This window comes from Pinus tabuliformis, chromosome 6 (genome assembly GCF_031772625.1).
Source record: "Pinus tabuliformis cultivar Carrire ecotype Pingquan chromosome 6, CPIR1, whole genome shotgun sequence".
Lineage (NCBI taxonomy): Eukaryota > Viridiplantae > Streptophyta > Pinopsida > Pinales > Pinaceae > Pinus > Pinus tabuliformis.
In genome coordinates this window covers 2,042,149,816-2,042,175,098 of record NC_142292.1, presented here as the reverse complement: position 1 = coordinate 2,042,175,098, position 25,283 = coordinate 2,042,149,816, and positions in this window count along the sequence as shown.

The window sequence follows — 25,283 nt, the reverse complement described above, 5'->3', positions numbered from 1 at the left end:
GGTATATTCAGGATAAAAACTCAACTAATTATTAAGTGTTGAAAAACAAAAATAACTAGCTAAGGAAAAAAAATCCCTAGAGTGAAACTCCTTAGCAAAAATATTAGGCTACCTAGATGTTTTACATGGCTTCATACTAGAATCATTTTTTACATAATGGCCCACAAGGATGCAAAATTTGGATTATATTGAAGACCAAAAGCTACATGATGCTGATGAAATCTGAAAAAAAATTCTAACTGCTCTAAAGTGTACTCTGCTCATGGGGTAGTTGACACTTAAGTGGTCAACACACTAAACTATTTAAATGAAAGTAATGGAAGACATTATATGGGGGGCCAATAGGATGATGAATCATAAGAGAAAAATACTAGAATTGCCTAGCATCTCCAAAAGGGATATGTTGGATTTTAAGCACAACCACAGGATCTAAATGTGAACAAATACTCAACTAGCTACTTGAAAAACAAGAAATAAAAGCGAATAAAATTGTTGATAAATTGAGAAATAAACCAAGGAGACTCTCTAGGATTCCAACCAATTCAAATTAGGTTAGGGTTCCATGTGCATGCACTTGGTATATCTGAAAAGCACTTTCCCTAGTTTGCAAATAAGTCGAAATTAGATTGGGAAACCCAAAATTAGAAAAATATCATAAAATAGACTGAACTGGAAGTAAGTGGAGTTAGAAATTAGTTATAACTAATTAATAACTCTCGCATGCAAAATACTAACTAGTTAAACTTAATTCAACTCTAAAATAGGAATAAAGGTCAACTTAATAAGGAGAGGGGAGAGAAAAATGGATGTTAACCACTGCAAAGTAGGGAGGAAGTGCATACTCAATCTAGGAATCCCTGTGCATTAGGTAGAATGAATCAATGGAGTGGAATTATCCATTTCATCCTCCAACTAGAGTCTAGTTAGTACCACATGTCATCCTAGGTGGCACCTCCTATTAAAATAGAAAACCCTAAAAATAGAAAATTTGAAAATAAGTAGGGTTTAATGCTTAGTAGTGAATGAAAAGTGGTCTTATGTGACCCTAATAATGTATGGAAGAGGGTATAATGATGGCCAGATTTTATTTATTAATGAACTACTGATTGCAATGTACCCCAGCGCCCCCTACATCCCAACCAGGGACTATGCTATTGAACGAGTCCTAGCAATTCTCAACCATGTTAAGTACTCATGTATAACAACAAAAAATCAATGAGTCCCAATAATTTCTGGCCATGTCAATTACTCATGGAATAAATTATACAATACACAATATGAGAAGAGTGAGGTAAAGAGGGACAACCTATTGGGAAGAAAACCACCCCTAAAAATACAATGCATACTATGTCAACTATGTAGTTTCTATGAACAAGGATGGTGTTGTTGATCATCCCCATCATGAATTTGTCCTTAGATTTTTCCAATACCATCGTATTATAATCCTTTTTTTTTTGGTTTAGCCTCGTACTTGCTAACCATACTAATGAGAGATCACGGAGTACGAATAAATTGAAAACTAGTTCCCTGTGATTTGGTAGCTTCACCCATTAGCTAATTGTCTAGCTAATTGTAGAGCATGATATGCCCTCCATAGCACATGCTCTGGATCTATAATGGGTTTCTGATGAGGTTCTAAAACAAATCCTAAAATCTAATTAGAAATATAATCTGATGAGTATGCAAAATTGCCTTGAAGATCTCCCTAAAAAAGAGGTGTTGGAGGACCTATTGTAGTAGGACCAGTGAAAGGTATTAAAGAAGAATGCTTTGATGCATCCATATGATTAGAGTCACTTGAATCCAAAATCAAATTTTTAGATGTTGAATCAATAACAATCGGAACATGATCCATACCTTAATCCTCTCGTGGCTTGTCGTCAATCTTCTCCTTGACTTTGTCTATAATATAGTCATCTAGATTATGTTGTTGAAGTACTTTGGCCATTACATCAGTGTCTTCACAATGGTAGAATTCTTTGGATGGAATCTTGCGTCATAGTAGCTACACTATGTTCTCTCCTTCTTAATTTTTTCTCCCTTAGGAATCTTAATCCCCTTACTAGATTGAAAGTTGTCTCCATCTATATGATCAAGATTACTTGTTTATTTTACTTGCCTGTCTTTTTACCACCCTTCAATCTAAGCTCAGAAAGATTAAGAACCCCAATGTGTAAGATTATTCTGTTAATCTATTAAGGACTCAATGAAATCATCCAAAGATTCCATCTTATAATTCTTATCCATGGAGAGTGTAGCTATATAGAAAGAAGAGACAAAGAAAAAATATTGAGAAACTAGTTTAGAAAGTACAAAAAGGATATGTTTTGTTCCTCCTTCCTATTTATCCCACAAAATTTATCTGTGTCATCAAGTTTTTGAACCTTGAGAAGAAGACCTGCAAGGTCTCAAAATGGTTTCGATCTATAGAAATCATCTCATTCTCTAGCCAATGTCCCTTATATTAATCCTTCTTTTACTAAAAGTTAAAGAAATGACATGTAAAGTATATATATATATATATATATATATATATATTAATTCTATTTATTAACATTGTGATTGGTGCAGAGGGCTTAAGCCTTATTTTGCGATGATTATTTGAGCCATTGGATGGTGTTGGGGGTATCTTTGTCATAATGTGTATAGTGTACAATAAGTGCAGGTTTAATGACTAATTGACAAATGATATGACTCCTCCCTTGCCCCTTTGTTTTCTTTTCGTTCATGGAATGGACATGGAACAACTCTGTATGACTAATTGACAAATGATAAATTACCTGTGGGGTCTACCCACAACTAGGAGTCGGCCCTCCCTCTAATCTTCCTTTCATTTGAACTCTGACCAACTCACTATCACTGACTATGGCCCACTTGCATGCACATAAAATTTTGTTGACAGAACCGACCAAGTCGGGGGTTGGGGTTTGTTGCCACTCCAAATGTCATCAATCTGATCATCTCCAACCCATGCATACACCACATTTCATAAAAAATATGCCTTGATCTCATTCAATGCTTTGACTGTCAATCAAATGTTACATTAATCCATGCATATCACTTTTCTCTAAGCATGTAAACCCTAAATCACTTTTTTCTAGACAATGAACAACCAAATTTAAAAATTATAGGCTCGTTCTAAGGACAAAAGGTTTGAAATATTTAGCTCTGAGCCAAAAAATTCCAAAAACTTGTACCTAAAAACAACTTATGCTTAGCCTCGGGCAAAATCCAATTCATATTAATTCCAGAATTAGTATTAAGGAATCAATATTAAACAGAAATTTAAATTTATTTTAAATTTGATTTTATCAATTAGTCTCGACGATTTTATTAAAGAAGAGCCTAGGTTCATAAGAGTTTCTTCCCTAAATTTTAATAAATGAAATAATTATTAATACTATATTATTTTTTATTATTATTTCAAATTTATTTTAAATTTGAATTTATTAATTAATGAGTCCAGTTTCACTAGCACAATTTAATGAATGAAATAATTATTAATACTATATTCTTTTTTGTAAACTTGGCAGATCTCTATTTATCATCTATTTTCCAAAACTTTTTACATCCATTTGTTCCGGGTAGTCACCTGCCCGAAGGAAACCAGGTGACTGTCGGTCAGCTTTAAATCCTGTCCAAAATTTTAAAAAGTTCATAGCAATCCATCCACTATTTCTATGTTGATTGTCTCTACTGCTACCTCTAAAGATCAAAATAAACATGTTTGTATTCTTCATCATAGTCAAAATTCAAAGAATTCTGGTTCGCTTGGTCATTCCTCATCTGAGGATATTACTGGAGCTGGTGCCTTAGCACTGGATCCTGGCATCTCGCTTCTCTGTTCCATTTTCCACTTTATTTATTTCAGGGTTTGTTCAATCCCTCCTAAGGCAAGATTGTTTCGGTATGTCTAGATCTGTATGGTCGTTATTTCCCTTAGAAGTTTAGCTCGGACTCAGTCCTTCTCCTTTTTGTCTTCTTGTTTTTCAACCTCTTCCCCTGTCGTGTGCTCGCAGTAAAGGGTCATGGCCCATGCCACTACGTTTTTCATGACCTAATACTGGTGCATGGTTTGTCTGAACAGGGATTGTCTTCCATTGGTAGTCCCAGGTTCTGGAACCATTCTTTCCCATTCATCCATAGGTATATCTCGGTACCTAAGATTCTCTCTTAGGTCTCTCTCCCAGCTTGCTATCTGATCTCTGACTTCCTTCGGGTTTCCTTCCATGTAGGCGTCGATAATTGTCATCATTTGTTCTCGATCTGTCTTCCTACCTCTTTTCTTTGTCTGACCACTTGTTCCTTCTTCCTTCTTAGCTACCCTCTTTCCTCTCCTGGGAGCCATTCTGCTTGCAGCTTGGCAATTGTTACCTGTAGTCTTGTGCTCTCTAACCTATTCTAAGTGCCTTTCCTGATCTGATACTGAACCTATCACAAAATAAAAGCATATGTTAGACATATTGTTTTGGTTTAAAACATTTTCCCCAGTTTATTTCTCCTTCTTCCTTCTGGTTTCCCACCAGTCTAGGTTTAGCTCCATCTCTTTTTATTCCCAAGTTCAAAAGGTATCGATATGTTCTTCTCTTATCCCGCCCCATGCAGAAGTTCAACTCCTGCCTTTTTTTCCTCCTCACTCTCGGGGACTCACCCTTAGTTAATGGTAGGTGAAAGAGGTATCCCCTGGACCCGGGTTTCTTAGCCTTTTTTACAGGGTTTCTTCTGGCTACACTCGCACCCTTCCCCCTAGATTGCAATGCCTCCACACTGGAAGTCGGGAATTTCCTTTCCCAGCTTCCTTCTCTCGGCTTTTCAGGCACTCTACCTTTCATAACTATGGGGCTAGCTATAACCCAGATTTTGAAGGGGGAATTGTTGAATTTTATCTCAGGGTGGCCCTCGCTCTCAAAGTTTCCTATGCCTTTCCTCTCGCTCTCTCTGTCCTGGCTGGACGTAATCTCTTTGAGACTGTATTCCCCCATTCCACTAGAACTTCTAGAGGAATTGATATGAAGATGCCATAGTTGATTGCAAAACCAATTTCCTAGAGTCCTACTTCTCAAACATATAAAGCTATCAGAAGTTAAAGACAAGGGTATTACATACCGGCTTGCCAAGTTTCACCTTTCTTCCACCTTCTGCGTCTTCTCACTTCTTCCACTTCCTTTCTCGTCACCTTTCCTCATCTTCATCTGCATGCATAATGCCTCTTTCCTATTTTCCTTGAGCTTTATCTCTTTTTTGTTCCCGACTTTTGTCTTTACCGCCAGCTGTCTTGTTTTATTCCCAGCACGGATCCCTTCCTTCCTGTCTCGGGATGTTTCCCTCCTGTCCTATCTACCGTTGTCTTTCATTAATTCCTTTCCTCTCCCAGTTTCTCTTGTCATTGTAATTCTAACTCTATTCTACCACTTGTCTTTATTCCTCTGTCCGCCTTCGTTTCTCTATCCTTCCCTTTCCTTTGACATTTCTTTCCGGCTCCTCCCTCGTACTCTCAGGCGGTGCACCTCCTCTACCCTACTCCATCATCCTTCCATCCTATCTACTTCTATCCTGTTCCTCCCCTGTCCTTTCCTGCATCTGTCCTTTTCCCTCTCCACTCCGGCCATCTCTCTTCGATTTCTCTAGATTTTTTCTCGTATTCTTTTCTTTTTCTATGAGTTGTATCAAGTGTGTCATTTCCTCCTTCTGGTTTAGCTCTACCCCACTTACATCCAGCTACTGGTCTCCATTCCTGCATCCCCAATTCGCTAGGTAGTCTATTGGTTCATTACCTCTTCTTCTCACATGGGTTGGTAGTGTGTATGCTATCCTTCTCAAGAATTTTCTTATCTCCTTGACTATCCATGTGGTCTGCCAGCTGCGACTCAGCTTTTCTGCTAGTGTTTCGCTCTGTAGCTATTTAAGTATGTCTATAGCTAGCTTCGAATCTCCTTCTACCTGGAGTTTCTGCTACCCCTCTCGTATCACTATTTCTCTCCCCCTTTTCAGTGCATGGAATTCTGCTTCGTTGTTCAATGCATTTCCACAGTCCATCGCATATACCCTTAGCGTCCTTCCCCTGTCATCTCTGAATATTCCCCCAATGTCTACCTCACTTGGGTTTCATTTTGTAGCTCCGTCGAAATTCAACTTTATAAATCCCTGCTGAGGATTCCTATAGTAATTGATGTCCTCTACTTCTTTGGCCTAGTGTTGCCTTGCAGCCATATCTATTTTGTTTGGTTTTAGTTGCAGATGGTTTAGAATTCATATCTCTGTTTGGTCCGCTTTATAGTCTTCATCGTTCCACATATCTATAATTATGGTCTCTCTTATGTTCTAAATGGTTTGGCTCCATATATAATTCGTTGCTCTACCATCTTCCTTAAAAATAAACCGGTTCCCTTCTTTCCATATGTTTCACAGGATGAACCCTATGGAAAGATTCCAAGCTCTGTTCAGGACTACATTTTGTTAAGGTTTACTCCTCCATTTTTCTACTGTTAATTTCATGTTGTTTATGTCTTTGTTGCTAATTTCGAAGAGTTGCTGGTGGTGTTGCCACAGGGTGCTGCTGACTCGACAAGTGTTAGTTAGGTGTTCCATCATTTATTCTTGTTCCTAGCATAGCATGCAGTGCGAGGGGCCTTGCGTCCCCTTCCTTCACAACTGGTCCCATGTTAAAGATCTCCCATGAATCATAATCCAAGTAAACAACGATATCTTCGGCCAGGTTTTTAATTTCCAAATTATGTCCCATTTTTTTGTTTCAGGGTTGCTAGTATTACCTACTTTTATGTAGTATCCTTCTGCTATCGTGAACATCCCTTTAATTCTTTTTCCCCATATTATGATGTCCATCCCTTCTTTGACCGCTATTCTTCTTGTCACCATCTCCTTTTCGTAGTTTTCCCATTGTTCTATTTCTAGTTCTTCTTGCCAATCTTCCTTTTTTTTCCATTTTCTCCAATTTCCATCCATTTCAACGAGCCAGTAGTTTCGGACTACGTCTTCCTCTATTTGGGTGGTGAACTGGTGAATTTCTTGGAGTTGAGGTTGTTGACGAAGTTTTTCTCTTTGTTTCCATGCCTCATCCCAGAAGTTTGCTTTGTCCCCCTCCCTTATTTCCCAGAAGCTATGTTCTCTTATCAGGTCCCTATTTGATCTTGCCAAGTTCCATATTGCAGAGCCTTTCTTTTCTGATTGGCTTCTCAATTTTCCTTCTAGAGATCTGGCCATCTCGTATTTTTTCTCCCACAACTTTTTCCACAAGTCTTCTCCTCCTTGTATCCATCTCCACCACAAATTTTCCCCCATTATCTGGTTTAGGATATATGGGTATCGCAACCCTAGTCCTACTTTTGTTAATTTTTTACTTAGCCATTTCCAGGATAACAGCTTCCACTTTTTAGCTTTTCTCATCCCTTGCCATAGGAATTTTTTGAAAATCTCCACCATTTTTTGACATATTGTTTTTGGTATAGCTTGGCTAGTCATTTGATAAATTGGAATGGATTGGAGAACCGATTTGAGGAGGATGATGTGGCTTGGGGTGTTCAGAGCCCTGAAAGTCTAGTTGTCCATTCGTTTTTGTATCTTTTCCATCAAGCCTCCCCAGTTAGCATTTCTATTTTTCTTTTCACATAGTTTAATGTCTAGGTATTTAGTGGGGAATTTCCTTGCTCTAAATCCCATGGTTCTTGCCAGGAATGATTGGGAAGTCATTTGAGTGTTGAAGAAGTAAATTTCTGATTTTTCTTTGTTTATCTCAGTACCTATTTCTCTTGTAAATTTGCCGAGAATTTCCATTAATTGCTTTGCTTCTTTAAGGTTGGCCTGTCCATACAACATGACATCATGCACAAATTTTTGATGGGTTAGGGGTAGTTCATTTCCCCACAATCTGAGTCCCTTTAGTTGTCCACTATTCACTTTAGCTTTTATCAGTCTTACTAAACCATCAGCAGCTAGGATGAATAGAAACGGGGATAGTGGGTCACCCTACCTGAGTCCTCTAGATGGGTTAAAGGCTTCTAAAGGTGTCTCGTTTAGCAATATGGACATAACTGGCATAGTTATCATGGACATTACCCAATCTATCCATATGTCATCAAATCCATAAGCTTTGAGGATTTTCTGGAGATATTCCCAACGTAGCCTGTCATATGCTTTAGCTAAGTCTAGTTTGATCATCATCCCCTTGTGTTTTGAGTTCTTCAGTGAATGGATTGCTTCTTGAGCTACTATAATTCTGTCCACTATTTGTCTCCCTTTGACAAACCCTGTCTTTTCCTGTGAAATCAGCTCTGGTAGTATAGGTTTTAGTCTATTCACCATTATAGTAGCTAAGATTTTGTAAATTACATTACATAGTGCTATCAGTCTGAATCCTTGTGGTTCCTCAGCCTTTTCCGTCTTCAAAATCAGGGCAAGGAAGGTAGCATTCAAAGCTGGGTGCATTCTTTTCGTGCATCTGGATTCTTCCACTACATTTACAATATCTTGACTCATGAAGCTCCATGTGGCTTGGAAGAATTCTGAGGTGTATCCATCTGGTCCTAGTGCTTTGTTCTTTGCCATCGCCTTCACTGTCTCTTCTACTTCTGTTTTTGTTATAACCCTTACGAGTGCCATGTTTTGTTCTCTATTCACCATTTTGGGTATATATATTGACTTATTTCAGCTATATCTTCCTCTCTATTGTTTTGCGTTTCAGTCAAGATTCCTTTGAAGTGATGTACCAGTAGGTTCTCCATTTCCCCTTTATGAGTTAACCTGTTGCCTTGGCTATCCTTTAGAGAGAATATTTTGTTTTCTGTCTGTTCTGTATCATGGCCTTATGGAAGAATTTCGTATTTCTTTCCCCCTCTTTCAGCCATTATGTTCTCGATTTTTGTCTCCATAAGATTTCCTCTTGTTTTCTTCTTTCCTCCAGCCTGTTTAGTACCATTCCTTCTTCCTCTGCTAATTCTTCAGTTCTCCTATCTTCTATGATTTTCTGTTGGATTATTTTCATTTCTATCTAAATCTTTTCTTGGTCTTTTTTAATATTTCCAAATTCCTCTCTATTCCACTTCTTTATTTTACCTTTGAGTTCTTTTAGTCTTAGCTATAGAGTGTGCATTTTGTTTCTTCCATTCAGTCTAGTCTCATTCTCCTTCCACCAATTTTTTAGTTTTTCTATGAAGGTTGGATCTCTCTGTTATCACCAAAAAACAAAGGTTTACATTTTGTTAGTCATAGTCTTAGATAAGTGTCAAGTCACCCTATGTTTCAATGGGAAGTTGATAGGTTAGGAGTCTCTAAGGCTTAATTTTTCATGTCCAAATAAAGTCTAGCATGCTTTTTCTATGTTTCATATACAGTCTTGTTAGAAACTCATAGCTTAAAGCCAATTTGAAAATTTCTAGAATTATCCCAGAAACCACGTTTTCATAGCGCAGACAGTGTAAATTGTCTGTTTTACGCTACGAAAATGCTGCTCTTTTCGTAGCACTTTTCCCTGCACGCTACAAAAGCACGGATTCATAACAACAGTCTTGTCAAACATCAATGCATTAGTATTCTGTTAAAATTTTCATTATTAGGTATCAGCTAGGAGTCATTCCTTAAGCATGCCACCGCTCCAAACTCATCATTTCGAATTTAGGGTTCATTATGAAAGATAATTTCAAAATTCAAAAGTGGCTGGCTAGTTTTATCACTTTAGTTTGCATACAAACCCTTCAAACAAAATTGTTTTCGAACAATAAACTTTGGTAATTGTCACCAACGTTTTCTTCACTCAGCATTCAGGTGAGGCTGGCCACCATTCGCAAGTGAGGCTGATCAATTGAGTGTCAAAGGAGGTTGGTTTTGTCATAGAAATTCAAGAGAAAAGAGGACAGAGGAGAAGAAATGGCATAGGTCTGGTCATTTCTTGAGAACAGAGCCTGAAAGCACTGAGGTCCTAATCAGAGACAAAGCAGTTTTGGAAGCCTTCAAGAAAGCAGGGTGCTGGAAGTTTTGTAAGAAATTGCAAGGAGGGCATACCCAGGTGAAAAAGGAGTTTGCACTCCATTTCAGTGGCTTAAGTACAAAGGTTGGAAATTTCATTAGTAAATGAAAGATTGTGTTATTGTAAGAAACTGTGGTTTTCATACTTAATACAGTGATCAGTTTGACTAATCAAGATTCACCAAGAGTTTATGTGTTTGATGTTCTTATGGCTTTGTTAAATTACTTATTTGCAGTGGTATGAGCTTGTGATACTTAGAATTCATTGGAAAATTCTCTAACTTCCTTCACATGCTTGTAAACTGTGTTGATTCACTATGTTACTGTTTTATTCATAAACCTAAACTCAAAGTGCCTTGACTTCCATGTTTTGCTGATCATGTTGTTTTGTTGAAGACTATTTTGACTCCATAGCCCAATAGATATTTTCTAATCATAGTTTCAACTAGTCAACCAGTTATACTTTTGTTCATTTTGTTCCTAGAGTTAGCCATCTAATTATTAATCAAAAACCCTAAACCTAGTGAGAGAGCCCTCTCAAGTTGAGGAGGCTAAGCCTCAACCAAAAGATTGGTTTGAAAGAGTTACTCAGAGTCTACTTGATCAGAAGCCTATCAAGGTAAAATTTTGTGATAACATTTTGGTACGTCTGTCAGGAGCTTGAAGATTACTCATTCCCGAAATCAAGAAGCTGAACTTCTGAAAGTAGCAAGAGTTCAGAAAGTTTCTCGAGGCTGCAATCTACCTTGGTGACTCCATATATTTTCAAAGTTTTAAAGGTGGATTCGAGAAGGAGATACACACAGAGCAATCTTGATCCCAATCCACCTAACATTGGAGACAACCCCAACACTGCTTCAAGAGTCAGTCAAAGATTTTCATAAATATCAGGTACTCCATCTCATTCAAAATCTTTGCTCTCTGAATTCTCACGAAGTCTTGAAGACAAAAAATTTGATGATAAATTCATGAAGTATTGTTTATATCAAAAAATGAAGAGGAACTCATTGGAATTATCTTAGACTTGCAAAAGAGAGGAATTGACACCTCAGCCCTAGTATCACAAGAAGACAAAGAATAATTTTGGGAAGTTGTTACCTCTGAGCTATTGTTAGAAAAGGAAGCTTTGGATAAACTGAAAGAACTTGACCCTTTTGAAATCATGTTGAAATCTAAATTTGGTTTACCTCTTCCAAATTGGAGTTCATTTGTTAGTGGTTTACAGAAGCCAAGTAGTCCTCCTCATATCAGTTCTTCATCTTCTGTTTCTGCCATTCCTAGTGGCTTTCAGAAACCAAGCAGCCCTCCTCATATCAGTTCTTCATCCTCTATCCCTGTAATTCCTGTAACTGTTGTTCCTCCTTTAATCATGGCTACACCTACTAGGTATGCTCCACTTGTGCTCCCTGTTGTTTTGCATGACCCGCCTAGTAAATATGCTGCTAGGATCCCTACTTGGGGTAGTGATGAAGAAATTACAGCAGAGGAACTTGTAGACAGATTCAATGATTTTGTTGACAGAGAAGAAGTCGATGATGAGGATGTGAAATTAAGACTTTTTTCACAAAGCTTCATTAGTGAAGTTAGAAAATGGTTTAAAGCTCTTACACCAGGAAGCATTCGAAATTGGGTAAAGTTTGAAGATAACTTTCTAAGGAAATGGGGAAATAGAACTAATCTAGTTCAAGCACTTACTGAATATAACAACCTTAGAATAGAATTTGATGAAACTATCCAAAACTTTTCAAAAAGATTCAATAAAGTGTTTAACTAAATTCTAGCTCATTTGAAACCTCCAGAAGCCCTAGCACAAATGAGAATATGTTGAAGCATTTGGTTATGACTTTTCTCTCTTGCTAAGAGAAAGAGAATCTCCTACACTTTCTGATATGCAAAATGATGCAGTAAAGGTAGAGGTAAACATGATAGCTGCTGTTATCACTCAGGTTGTCCCTCAGGTTGGAGTAAAGGGATACGGCCGAGGTAACCACATACCAACTTTGGACTGTAGATTCTAGCCCACCTGCAGTCAGAGAGGGCTCTCTCTTTCTTATTTAGCTCTGTTGATGATGATTTCAGGCTAGCTATTGAGTTCAGGTGTTTTGTTTGTGTTTTGGTGGGAAGATTGATGTTTTCAGGTAAAGAGGCAGGTATAGTGTGAAAGTTTCAAACCATTGGGCATGGAGTCAAGGAGTAGGACTGCTGGTGAATTTTCTTGGTCACAAGAGGAATAAGGAGCAAGGTAGCTACACATGGAACAATTTTTAGAGTTTAAAGGATGGAAAGAATGCTAAGGAAGGAGAGGCAATCAAGAATCTCTCAATCAGCTTAACCGAGAAGGGTGAATGAGCTCTATCTAGGGGCAGTAAAGAATCCCTAGATAACTGTCAAACACATGTGAATTCGGGTAAATATGAGCCACAGGGAATTCATATTCATATCCAATTCAGTTCAGATGAAAAAACATAAAGAAACAACAGAAATTGAGCCTAGAGTGCAGTTAAACAAGTTCTAAGCTAATCTTTCTTTCTGCTATTTAGATGGTGAAACGATGAAAACAGAGGTAAGAAGCACTTATTGAGTCATGTTGCAGCACAAGAATTCCACATTCACTTCCTCAGATCATTAGACACAGAGCAGAGAGTCATTCCTCCAATCTCTTCAGCAATCTTTGATTAAGTAAAACATATCAGGTATGCAGTGCGAGTCTCTAGGGAAAATTATCAATCGACCAACCCTTGAAACAATATAGAGGGAGGAATATATAGGAGGAATTCTCCAAAATTGTTTATTACAGCTTTGACCTAAACAGGTCTGAAAGTAAAAGATTACCTTAACCTAAACCTATCAGAAATAAATGCAAGAAAATATCTATGGGTTGCGCTGAGGGCAGCCGTATCAAAACTGAATTAATGCATTGTCCTCGATGGCTTGGTGCAGTGCTTCTGCAATAATTGTGCCTGGGCTTCTGCTCCATTGTAGTTCAGTGGCTTTAAGTGCTTTAACTGTGATTTGAGAGCTGGGATGGGCTTACACCATCTGATTTGACTTTGCTGGAGGCCATTCAATGTTGACCTACTTTGGGAAATGAAGATTTCCATTAAAAAATTTAACTGATACTATTTGCCGCTTCATCTTTCCTCTGATACTCTTTGACAAATGAATCGGGCCGGTTCTCTCTTTCGCTGTGGGTCAAATCAAAACTTAATGGCCACTGTTCGGCCCTCTGTTTCCTTTAGAACTGTCTTTTGATCCTTTCTGCCTGCCTGGCGAAGAAAAACAGGTCATTCGGCGCCTTTTGGGCTTGCTGGGGGCTGTGCAATGAGGGGTTTTCCATTTCGGCCCATTTCCTGTAGCCATGCGCGATTAGCGCTAGGCGCTAATCGCGCATGAAAAACTACCTCAGAATTTGAATCCGGGCTTCCTAAGCACGATTTTCGCCTTTCGCACCAAAAATTGATGATGACGTTAACATGACGTCAGCGGGTGGGACCATGGTACGGCGGATGACGTGGCAGGATGACGTCAGCAGGGTGACGTCAGAATGTACGGTGGATGACGTGGCAGGGACACGGTAGCAGTGACGTGGCAAGGGTGACTCGGCAGGAGGTCGACGTGTGCAGATGATGTGGTAGTGTCCTGGTGCAGTCGTCAGGGGGAGGGACAGAAGGCGGTTTGGGGTTTTCATCGGACCGCCTTCTGTACGAGGGTGGTATCTGTCAAAGCGGCTCCGATGCAATCACAGGTGGATGCGCATCCTCCTGTATGACGGAAAAACCGCCAAGCCATCGGGCGCTAAAGGTCGGGCGACGGGATGAATCCGAAATCGCCGAGAGCTGTCTGATCTAGGAGTGGCGGATCGGAGGGTTGACGGGAGACGGAGCTGGCGGCAGGTTTATACGGGGGATGTGCGCGAATATTAGGATCTCCATAAAATGTCACGGGGAGGGTTAAACTTTGGTTTTTGTGGGTTTATGGGTTTGTACAAGCGGGGGAGAACAAAACTTAATGTTTTATTAAAACCTTTAAACATTATCTTTGTGCAAATGATTGCAGAGGGGTAAGGTTACAGGGTTTTGAGGACAGCGAGGCGGGTAAAGGTTCTTGGTCTAACCAGAGGTTTAGACCAATCTCAGTTTCATGACACGGATGGGTTCATAATAGTCCCAGGTGGACTACTATGTCCGAGTACTGAAAAATTACATAGCTATAGTGCTACAAGGTGGGATATGTACATAGGGGAGTTATTAACAAAGATTTAGTAGGGGAAGGGGAAAACAGATAGGGATTTATATAATAGAGTCAATAGTTAATATGAAGATGATGAGAAAGCGCTAAGGTAAGGAACCTTAGGCTATTTTGGGGGAATAGAACTTTGTATAAGAAGAATGGAAATCCTTGAGTGAGGCAGATCTTCACCAAGGCCAATGTTATGGAACGTGATGAGACTAAGAGGCTCAAGCAGATCTTGAGCTCTTTGGGGAAATTAGTGAGTGATTTGGGAAATAAGAAGAAAGGGGAGTTAGTTATGTCCAGCTTGAGTTCCTCCACATGAAAAACTGCATCATAACCGTGATCTGAAAAGATATAACACTTAGAAACACAAAATTGATCATGAATCATCATTCTGCAATCTCAAAAACTACCTACCCAGCCTACTTTCCTAACATTTTTTCTTCTTTTTGGTTTGGGTGCACTTAGACTTGCAGACCCAGCTTTACAATTTTTTCTTTTGATTGCTTTCCTATCTAAATCTACACTTATTTCTGCCAAGGGCCCAGATTAAGCAGTTGGGCTCCTTTGATTCTATACCTATCTACAAATCTGCTAAGATTAAGCTGTTTGGAGAGATATCATTCTCTATATTCTAAAACAGGAAATTGAAACCTGGGGAGGCCAAGATTAAGCTGTTTGGCCTTCCCTTAACCTAAAGAACTCTTCAAAAATGGAACAACTCATCAAAATTAGAATATAGCAGTGACATTTGGACTAGCACACTTCATGGCTTCTTCTTTGGTCTTTTCTGGAAATATGGAACATTGCAGCATGCAAAGTATGACATATTTGGCATGTAAAAATGTCAATCATGAAACATGAACACCTGTCGCAACAGGAGGCTAACAGTGGCTCCACTTGGGGATGGCTTTTCCTTGTGAAAAGCCAAGAACAGCAGGTCAGACTGCCTTGATCTTCTTTGGTTGCTGTGGATTGAAGGAACTTCTTTATGCTGGCTGTTAGATAATTGAAACTTTGTAATATGAACAACCTTCTCCTCAACTGAAATATTGTGAAATGCACAGCACTGCCTGCTTTCTTCTGCATGCTTGCTATTATGTAGAGTGTTGCTTGAGCATTGTACCTTTGAAACATTCTCAAAACATGGGTCAAAACTGATGAGTTTGCTTTATTTTTGTTTTGACCAAGGGTGCTGATATGAAACTAAAATACTCCTTTGTTTTGATATTTTTGACTGAAGACTGCAAACAGCTTCTTTTGCCATGAATTGCTTGTGATGTGCCATCACTACCGTTGTTGTTTTGCTGAAATTGGTGCAGAGACAAAGCTTGTTAATACTGGAATACTTGCTTTGGCTGTGTCTTCTCAATATTTATTGATGCTCCTCTAACAATCAGACTGTTAAAAAGAAGAGAAAAAGTGCTAGTATATACAAATAAGGTTGTACAAAGATATATACAGAACTGCATTGCATCCCTTTGAAAGGGATCATGGTAATGTTTCAGCATACGGCCATTCACAGGGCCTTCCTCAGCAGAACTATCCTCTACAGATTTGAGGAAATAAGTGTTATTTCCCTGAACGGCAGAAATAACGAATGGCCCTTTCCATAAAAAATCAAACTTTGCATGTTTGCCCTTGTCTTCTCTTCTTGAGTCCCACCTTAGAACTTTGTCACCAATGTAGAAATCCTCAACCTTAGCTCTCTTGTCAAACATCTTTTTGAGCTTTTCTTGCAGAATTTGAGCTCTGTCATAAACTTGCTCTCTGGTTTGCTGAAGATGAATGGTCTGATTAATTCTTCTTTGAATATCATTTGGTTTAGCCTGAATCTCCTGTAACAGCTTAATAGTAGGAATGCCCAGGGATGAAGGAAATCTTGCCTCCATGCCATATACCAGCTCATAAGGGCTCATCCCAATGGATCTCTTGCTCGAGAATCTATCTGCCCATAGGGCATTTACCAGCTTTTTGTGCCAGTTCTTCTTGTTCTCTTCTAGCACTTTCTTTATGATTTTGATGAGGCTTTTGTTATATGATTCGGCCAAGCCATTACCTTGAGGGTAATAGGTTGTAGATGGCCCAGTGTGATATGGAATTTATGGAAAAAACTAATCATCTTTTTGGATTTGAAGGTAGCAGCGTTGTCAGTGATGATTTTCTCAGGGCAGCCAAATCTAGAAAGGATATTGCACTCAAGGAATTGGATAATGCTGGTGTCATTGGCTTGTCTGCATGGGATGGCTTCAACCCATTTGGTGAAATAGTCGGTGGCTGTTAGGATCCATTTGTGCTGGCCTGAGGAAGAGGGATGGATTTCTCCAATGAAGTCAAGGCCCCATTATTGAAAAGGCTTTTCGGTTGGTATGGGTTTCAGGGGCAGGGGCAACAACTTTCTTTTGCCCTCAAAGATTTGGCATTTGTGACATGACATGGCAAACTTCTTTACATCTGCAAAAAGAGAGGGCCAATAAAAACCAGCTCTTAAAATTTTATCAGTAGTGGACTTCCAATATAGATGTCCTCCATAGTCACCTGCATGGAATTATTTCATGACCTTGTTAGTTTCATTCATGGTTAAACAATTAAGCAATATACCTTCATGATTTCTCCAAAATAATGCACCATCTATTACACAAAACCTTAAAGCCTTCATTTTCAAAAATCTTTTCTTGGTCTTGGACAATCCTGGTGGAGCAAACAGGTTTAACAGTACAAAACATATATCAGCATACCATGAAGATTGCAAAAAGGTCTCACTGATCTGTGGAGTCGCCAGCTCCTGTTCATTGTCTAGTTGGTTAATGTCTAAGGCTTGAAAGTTTGTTTCGGACATCAGTTTGGCTAAACCTTGTCCCTTTATTAGCTTGGTTGGTTTTATTTCTATGTCATACTCAAGGATGTTTGCTATCCACTTTCCTCTTTTGCCTTCTAATCCCTCTTGAGTTAGTATGTCTTTTACAACAGCATTTGGGACAATGTAGGCAATCACATGTGAATATAAAATGTACACTCTGAAATCCTTGATGGCCTTAACGAGTGCATAGGCCTGATTTTCCATGATTGGGTACTTCAAAGGGGCGTCTCTTAAGGCTCGGTTGAAAAATGCAATCGGCTTTTCAGCTCCCTGTTCATCCTTTTGCAAAAGAACAACAGCTATAGTATGATCAGATGCAAAAGAAAAAATGATAAAATCTTTGTCAAATTGTGGGCTGGTGAGGATAGGGGTTTGTGTTAAGGCAGATTTTATACTCTCAAATGCTTGCTTGGTTTCAAGAGACCATTTTACCTTGGCGTCCTTTTTTAACATGTTGCTTAATAATCTTATCAGCTCGGCTAGATTTGGAATGAATCTCCTTAGGAAATTGATCTTTCCAAGGAATGCTTGCAGCTCTTTTATGTTTCTTGGATATGGGATTTGGAGGATGGCTTGGATTCTTTCAGGATCAATTCTAATCCCATCTTTTGATATGATGTGGCCAAGTAGTTTGCCTTCTTCAAGGCCAAAGAGGGATTTCTTGGGATTCAAGGAAATGCCATATTTCCTGCATGTCATGAATATTTGCCTAAGATGCTTGAGGTGCTCTTCATCAGATTTGGAAAAAGGGGTTAAGTCGTCAAGGTAAACAACTAGGAAATCATGTATTTCCTTGGCAAATGCAATATCCATTGCTCGTTGAAAGGTTGCACCAGCGTTTTTAAGTCCAAATGGCATCTTTACGTACTTAAATGTTCCCCAGGGTGTGGTAAAGGCTGTCTTGTCTTGGTCATCTGGGTGAACAAGTATTTGATTGAAACCTGAAAAGCCATCTAGCAAAGAGATTCTAGATGACCCCACTACTCTTTGTAGGATGTGATCCATCTTGGGCAAAGGATAGTGGTCTTTTAGGGAGACTTGGTTTAAATTTCTCAGATCTACACAAAGTCTAATCTCACCTGTCTTCTTTCTTGTGGGAACAAGATTGGATACCCATTCAGAAAATCTGATGGGTGCTATTATGCCTGCTTCGAACATCCTCTTTACTTCTTTCTCAATCATGGGAAGAAGCATAGGGTTAATTCTTCTAAGTTTCTGTTTGAAAGGTTTCTGGTTTGGTTTTAAGGGAATGGTGTGTTGAATTATTGAGGTGTCATAGGATTTCAAATCCTCATAACTCCACGCGAATACATCTTGGAATTCTTTGAACAAATCAATGTACTTGGGCTTTTGATCAGGGGGTACATTTTTGGACAATTTGATCATTTTGGGATTCTTTGTTGTCCCAATGTTGTGTTCTTCTATAGCAGCGTTCAATGGTTGTAATTTTGGCTTTCTGGGAACATCATTGGCGTCAAACATGTCTTCTAATGGGGTTAGGCTAGCAGGCAGAAAATTATCCTTTAGGTCAATGATCTCTGCCTCTGTTTTGGCAATCTCTTCCAAATGCATTTGTTTCAGCTGTTCTATGTTTGTTTTGTTAAAAACAGTCGGGTTTAGGATTTGGTTGGCTGTTGCAGCTGTTACAACTTGCTGGTTTTCATTTGTTTGCTATTGGGCATCGTTCATAGCATCCATGTCAATATTAATATTTGTAAATTCATGCTCAAGAGTGAGGAAATTATTAATCTGGGTATCATTTTTGAACACTTGCCAATCTTTAACGTTATTTGGGACAGCGGGCCTATGTTTTATTTCAGTTGTGAAGTGATGGTTTGGTTCAAAAGGAAGCTTACATGTACTAGCAAAGGTGGCTAGGCTGTGTGCATGAATGTTATGCTCTCTTGAAATCTTGGCCAGCTTGAATTCTGTGAATGCATTGAGTATATTAGTGGTAGCAGTTCTATAGGTCCTCATTCTATTGTCATTGGTAACAAAGTTACCTTTCATCTATTGTATGACTAAATCAGAGTCACCTAGGATGGACACTTTTGCAGCTCCCAAAGCTTTGAGCAGTTTAAGGCCTAAAAGCAGAGCCTCATACTCTGCCATGTTGTTGGTGCATTTAAAATTCAGTCTGTAGGCATGACCTTCTGCATGATTGTTATGTGTATTGTGAATCCACACACCTGCCCCTGCTCCTAACTTGTTGACAGAGCCATCAAACTCTAAATACCATTTGATTTCTTGCTTATGGTTAGTACTAAGAGTTTCAGTCATTCTTACAGCGAGCAGATTTGAAATTTCTGTTTGGGGAGGTTCTTCTAGTATGCTGGTTGCATTAACTGTTGTGACAGTCTCACAAGTATGGGCAACCGACTCTTCGTTGATTTGTGCTTGTTGTTCCAGAGCCAAAGGCTCATCCTCAGTTGGGGAATTTGTATCATCATTAAACAAAATAAAGGAATCCATATCAGAATGGATTGAGTAAATGGGAAAATTTTCAGGCTTGCTCTCACTACTTACCACATATTTCATAAGTGTTTCTCTGTACAATCTCTTTGGTTTCCCAAAGACTGAAATAGTAGCATAGGAGAGGTCTAGTTGAAGGGATCCTTGGAGCTTTGCTCCCCATGATCTTGACAGGAGCATACCATATTTTGGCGGGATGTCAGCCACCACCACATCCATGAGGATGGTCTTGTTGGGATATTGAACTAAGGAGACACACAAGTCTTTGATGAGGCCTAAACACTTGACTTGACTTGAGTCAAATGAGTACAAATCTTTGTAGGGTCTTGTAATATCAAGGTTCAGCTTTTCCATAACTGCTTTGGGCATCAAATTGTGTGATGCTCTTGAATCAAACATAGCGTTGTGCAAAACTTTGTCATGTATATGTAAACTGACATAAAAGGGTGGAATAGGTCCATATGTTGATTTTCCATTAACTTCTGGACCAAACAATAGTTCAGGGGTATCATCCAAAAAATTTACATCGTCCTTATTTTCTGGGATTTGAAGTGATCTTTGAATTTGTTGCCTATATACATCATGTTTGGTAAGTTCTGAGAGGGGGATGGATATCTTCAACTTAGCTATTTTTGCCTCTAAATTGAATGGCCTTTCCAATGGAGTCTTGGTGTTGATAATGGCAGTTTTTTCTGTTTCATTTGAATCATCAGTGTTTTGCTCTTTTTTATCAGCGTTATGGGAAGTGATTGCTTGCGGTTTTTCAACTTCAGGAGGGTTTTTTGGAACGTTGTTCGACTTTTCTTCAGAGGAGGGAGGTGGCAGAGGCTGACCAATAGAAGGCTGCATTTCTGTTATGTCTTCTACAGTCACATGATGCGGGTTTGGGATAGGCATATTAGCTAGTTCTGTTATGACAGCCTTGCCTTTAATCTTGTTGGGCTGTTTGCCATCCTTTGTTTTGCTAGGTTCAGAAATATCAATGGTCCTAGTTCTCAGCTTATATTGTTTGTGTACTTCATACACAGCAGTATCGTAACCTTGCTTAAAATCAAAAGACTCACCAGGTTTAGTCTGAAATTGACTAAAGTTATGCTTATCTTGGTCTTCTTGGCTCAGAAAAGTTTGATGCTCACCCTTTAGATCCATCAAGTTCATGTGAGTGTCTTCTATGGGTTCACTAGAAGTAGATCCTTCAACATAGTTATCTTGAAAAGGGGGTCTTATGTCATGATCTGGGCTTGACCTACCAGCATTTGTGTTCTGCGTTTTCCTAAAATTTGGGTTCCTTATGGTATTGGACTGTTGTCCTTCCCATGATGATCTCCTCTCAACACTTTCTACTCTGTCTCCCAGCCTTTGCATGCCACTGATAATAGCATCAAGCTTTTGTTCTAAGGCTGAGGGTTCTTCCTTAAAGGTAGTTCTTCTTTCCATTCTAGCTCTGTTTCTTTTGGCAATTAGGTTGGCCTCTACGCTAACAACAACATTTTGCATATCTGCAAGGGTCTGAGGGGCTCTTTCTTTTAACTAGTATGCCATATCCGGGTCGAATCCATCAGGGAATTTATACAAGGCAAGGTCAGGTGGGGGTCTTAAGTTCTGTGGTATTGCATTATAGACATTATTGAACCTTGCACAATATTCCAAAACAGTCTCCTGAGGACCTCTTTTAATTGTATCATATTCAGCTAGTATGTGCAAGGGGTCTTTCTTTTTCTCCCATCTGTTGGTAAAGGATTGGTAAAGCTCATCCGGAGTAGTTATGGAATTTGCAGCAAGTGATCTAAACCAAGTTCTTACATCACTGGTTAAACTTTGAACAAAAATTCTCATTCTCACACTATCATCGTCTATCTCGTAGTTTTCAAAATAGTCTTGCATCTTTTTGGTATGTTGAAGGGCTGTGAAAGGACCGGTACTATCAAAATATGTAATTTTGGATTGGTAATCTTGAGGCAAAGCCCCAGGATTAGCAGGTAGTTGCAGGGGTGCATATCTATTAGCCATATTGGCAGGGATAAGTGGAACAACAGGGATAAATGGAACAACAGGGATAACAGGAGTACCTTGAACAGCAGTAGTGGTAGTAGTAGTATTAGCAATGAATGGAGGTGTGGGAGGAGTGCTTTGAGATGTGGATGATGAACAAGGGGAAATAGGGGTTGAACGAAATAAAACCTTAACAGGATTTGGAACACAGCTTGGGAGAGCTGCTTCAGGAGTATTATCAGCAAAATATTCTCTTTGCTCTTGCTTCCTAAGGATCTTTGGGATTAAGTTCGGATTTTCAAAAGCAGCTGGGGGATTTGGGTTTGGATTTGACCTTGTATATCGTGGATTCTTCTTGGGATCCAACTTCCGAATTTGTTTTTTGGTATTTTTCCGGGAATGTTTTTAGAATTAGCAAGGAACTGGCCAAACTTTGGAATATCTATCTATAGCTTAAAACTAGCACGAAGTTTGACTGAAGCAGCTTTTAGTTACTTCTATCAATGCAAAGCAAAGACAGTTTCAAAGGCTACCTGGCTGACATTCAGGCTTCATCTGTAGTTTTAAGGAATATACAGCAATTAGAAAATTTATTTCTCAGTGGATTCTTCCAACCTGTTTCGTGAACTTAACTGAGGATATCCCCAGTGGAGTCGCCATTATGTTATCACTCAGGTTGTCCCTTAGGTTGGAGTAAAGGGATACGGCTGAGGTAACCATAGACCAACTTTGGACTGCAGATTCTAGCCCACCTGCAGTCAGAGAGGGCTCTCTCTTTCTGATTTAGCTCTGTTGATGATGATTTCAGGCTAGCTATTGAGTTCAGGGGTTTTGTTTGTGTTTTGGTGGGAAGATTGATGTTTTCAGGTAAAGAGGCAGGTATAGTGTGAAAGTTTCAAACCATTGGGCATGGAGTCAAGGAGTAGGACTGTTGGTGCATTTTCTTGGTCACAAGAGGAATAAGGAGCAAGGTAGCTGCACATGGAACAATTTTTAAAGTTTAAAGGATGGAAAGAATGCTAAGGAAGGAGAGGCAATCAAGAATATCTCAATCAACTTAACCGAGAAGGGTGAATGAGCTCTATCTAGGGGCAGTAAAGAATCCCTAGATAACTGTCAAACACATGTGAATTCGGGTAAATATGAGCCACAGGGAATTCATATTCATATCCAATTCAGTTCAGATGAAAAAACATAAAGAAACAACAGAAATTGAGCCTAGAGTGTAGTTAAACAAGTTCTAAGTGTTATAGACATTTTGTGCCTTACAGCTATAAGCATGAAATGTCCATAATTCAAGGGATCCAAAGTCCCTAAAGATGTTGTTACAGCTCCTAAAGGAACAAGGTCAACCAATGACAGCTTCTCCCAGAAGTTCTCCACCAAAAACCACTCAGAAACAATCAATTCAGGATCAATTCAGATGCTCTACTAGCTGCCTGCGTTGCAAAGCACCCAAATGCACTGGCTAGGTGCGTTGCAACGCACTTGGATACACTACCCAGGTGCGCTGAGCGGGAAATGAAAAATGGCAAGCTCATTTAACGAGGTGGAAAGACCATGGAAGCTTCCAGAATCTTCTCCAGTGACACTTGCCTCAATGAATTCGACTAGTGATGAGTAAGAGGCTCTCAACCACCAAGTGGAAGCAAGAACTGACAGAGAGAAGCCACAAGTCAAAACATAAGCTGACTCATCCTCTCTGCTTACATCTATATATGGATCCCTCATCCCAGAGATCCAAAGGCTGGAATTTTGTACTTTGCAGAGAATTGTTGTTGGTTTGAGATTGAGACTAGTACATTGGGTGATTTATGCTTTGTTGGAGGAGAGGAAGGGATTCCTTTGCTGGGAGGTAGATGCTGGATCGGAACCCACTTGGTTGTATCTCCTCTTGGACTTTCTTATTCTATCAATAAACTATTTGAGTTTCTCCTACATGCTGTGTATCAATGATGTTTGGTTATATTTGCATGTTTAGCTTAATCTGATCTTGAGCTTTTTATGAATGTATATATGTATCTTCGTGTAGTTTCCCTCTCTTGTGATCTTGCAGGAATTCGGTGAAGCTGGGCCGGTGAAGGAGCAAGGAGCTGGGAGCCACTGAAGAGAGGAGCGATTGGATCGACAAACTAGCGGAAGACACAGGTTAGTTACATCCTTTCTCCTCATTTACATTCCATAAAGAAGAAATACTCAAATAAGTTTCCTTGTTTGTTGCTAAGGCACTATCACACCTTAGAGTGGGATAGGGGCATTCCGAATGGATACTTTTCCCAACAACAAATTGGCGACTCCGCTGGGGAAAGTATCTTGTTAGTTTATTTGTGTTTCTATTGTTGTTCTTCTCATAAACTCAGGAGTGTCGAATCGAAATGCATTTGCCATTTTCAAATGCAAAGTAGAGATCTGTCACTCTAGTCCACTCACTGGGCCTGTTTTTATGATTTGAACAGCTGATCCACAAGTGCTCTAACAGCCCTTTGTGATAGATCTTAGTCCTCCTTTAAATCATCCTCCTAATTGTACCTAATTGATAGCTTTTATCAGGCCAAAAACTGTAGATTAAACTGCAAACCGTGACCCAGAACCCAGAGACAATTCTCGTTTCTGCTTCAGCGCAGGCTCTGTGAAGAGGTTCTGCATTTCAACGTAGGTCCCGAGAGGGCTACCTGCGCTGAAGTTCAGTTTCTCTGTGTTGGGGGTGCGCTGATCAGCCCTTGCCTTGTGCAGCTGTGGTTCCCTGCTTCCTTTTGCTCAGTTTTATCTCTGTTTTTTGCAACCTGTTATCAGTGTGTGTACCTATCTGAAACCCCTTTTCTTTGCCTCAACTCCGCCTCAGTTGTAAAAAGAAACTGTATTTGTTCTTTGTGTATTTGTTCCATCATTTGCAGTTTCCCATTACAAAAGTAAACTAGTCATACTGTCGCCCTTAGATCTAGACCTGTCGTAAGTGTTGTTTTGATCTTAGGAGTGAGTTTGTTTGCTGTTCACAGTTGATTACGCTTTTACTTTTGTCTTTTGGTTTGAATTTATGCATTTCTAGTGTTGAAACAAGTGTTTACTTCAAAATCATAAAGTGTCGTAATCGTCTTTTTGAGTTCAAAAAGAAACTTGTTTGTGTTTTCACTTGAAATCGAATTCAAATTTTGTACAACAGCTTTCTTTTTAGGCATCAATATTAAGAAAGTGAAAAACAAATACATGCATTTGTGCATTTGCATTTTGACAGTTTGTATGTTGATTTAGGAAAAGTGCATTTACAGTGTGCTCTATGCTCTTTGAGAAAAGATTGTGTCTTTCTTTTCCCCTTGTAGCTAGGATTTTCATTGTTGAAAAGATATAAAAGCTTGCTTATCATCTTTAGACTGCATTTAGGAATTGTATCATACATCTCGTGGTGATCCAAAAAGGCAAACTTCTAAGAAAGATCAACCTAAAATAAATTGAATGAACTTAACAACGCTTTGTAACCTAGCGCACAACATAGAGGTCTAGGCTAGAGACGTGTTCCGGCGTCGTAAAACCTGGTGACTGTCGATCTCGCTGATGGTTGGGTGATTCCTCCTGAGAGACGATAAGCGCCAGTACGGATTGTGCTCCCACGTACCGTCGAGTATATATTGGGAGACCCCTATAGGCATAAAACCTTTATCCATAGGAAGCCGTGTCGGCCGCCCTACTGATTGCAATGCACTAAACACAGCATTCGGGAAGATTGACCGCCCGTACCTTAAAAAGTATTCTG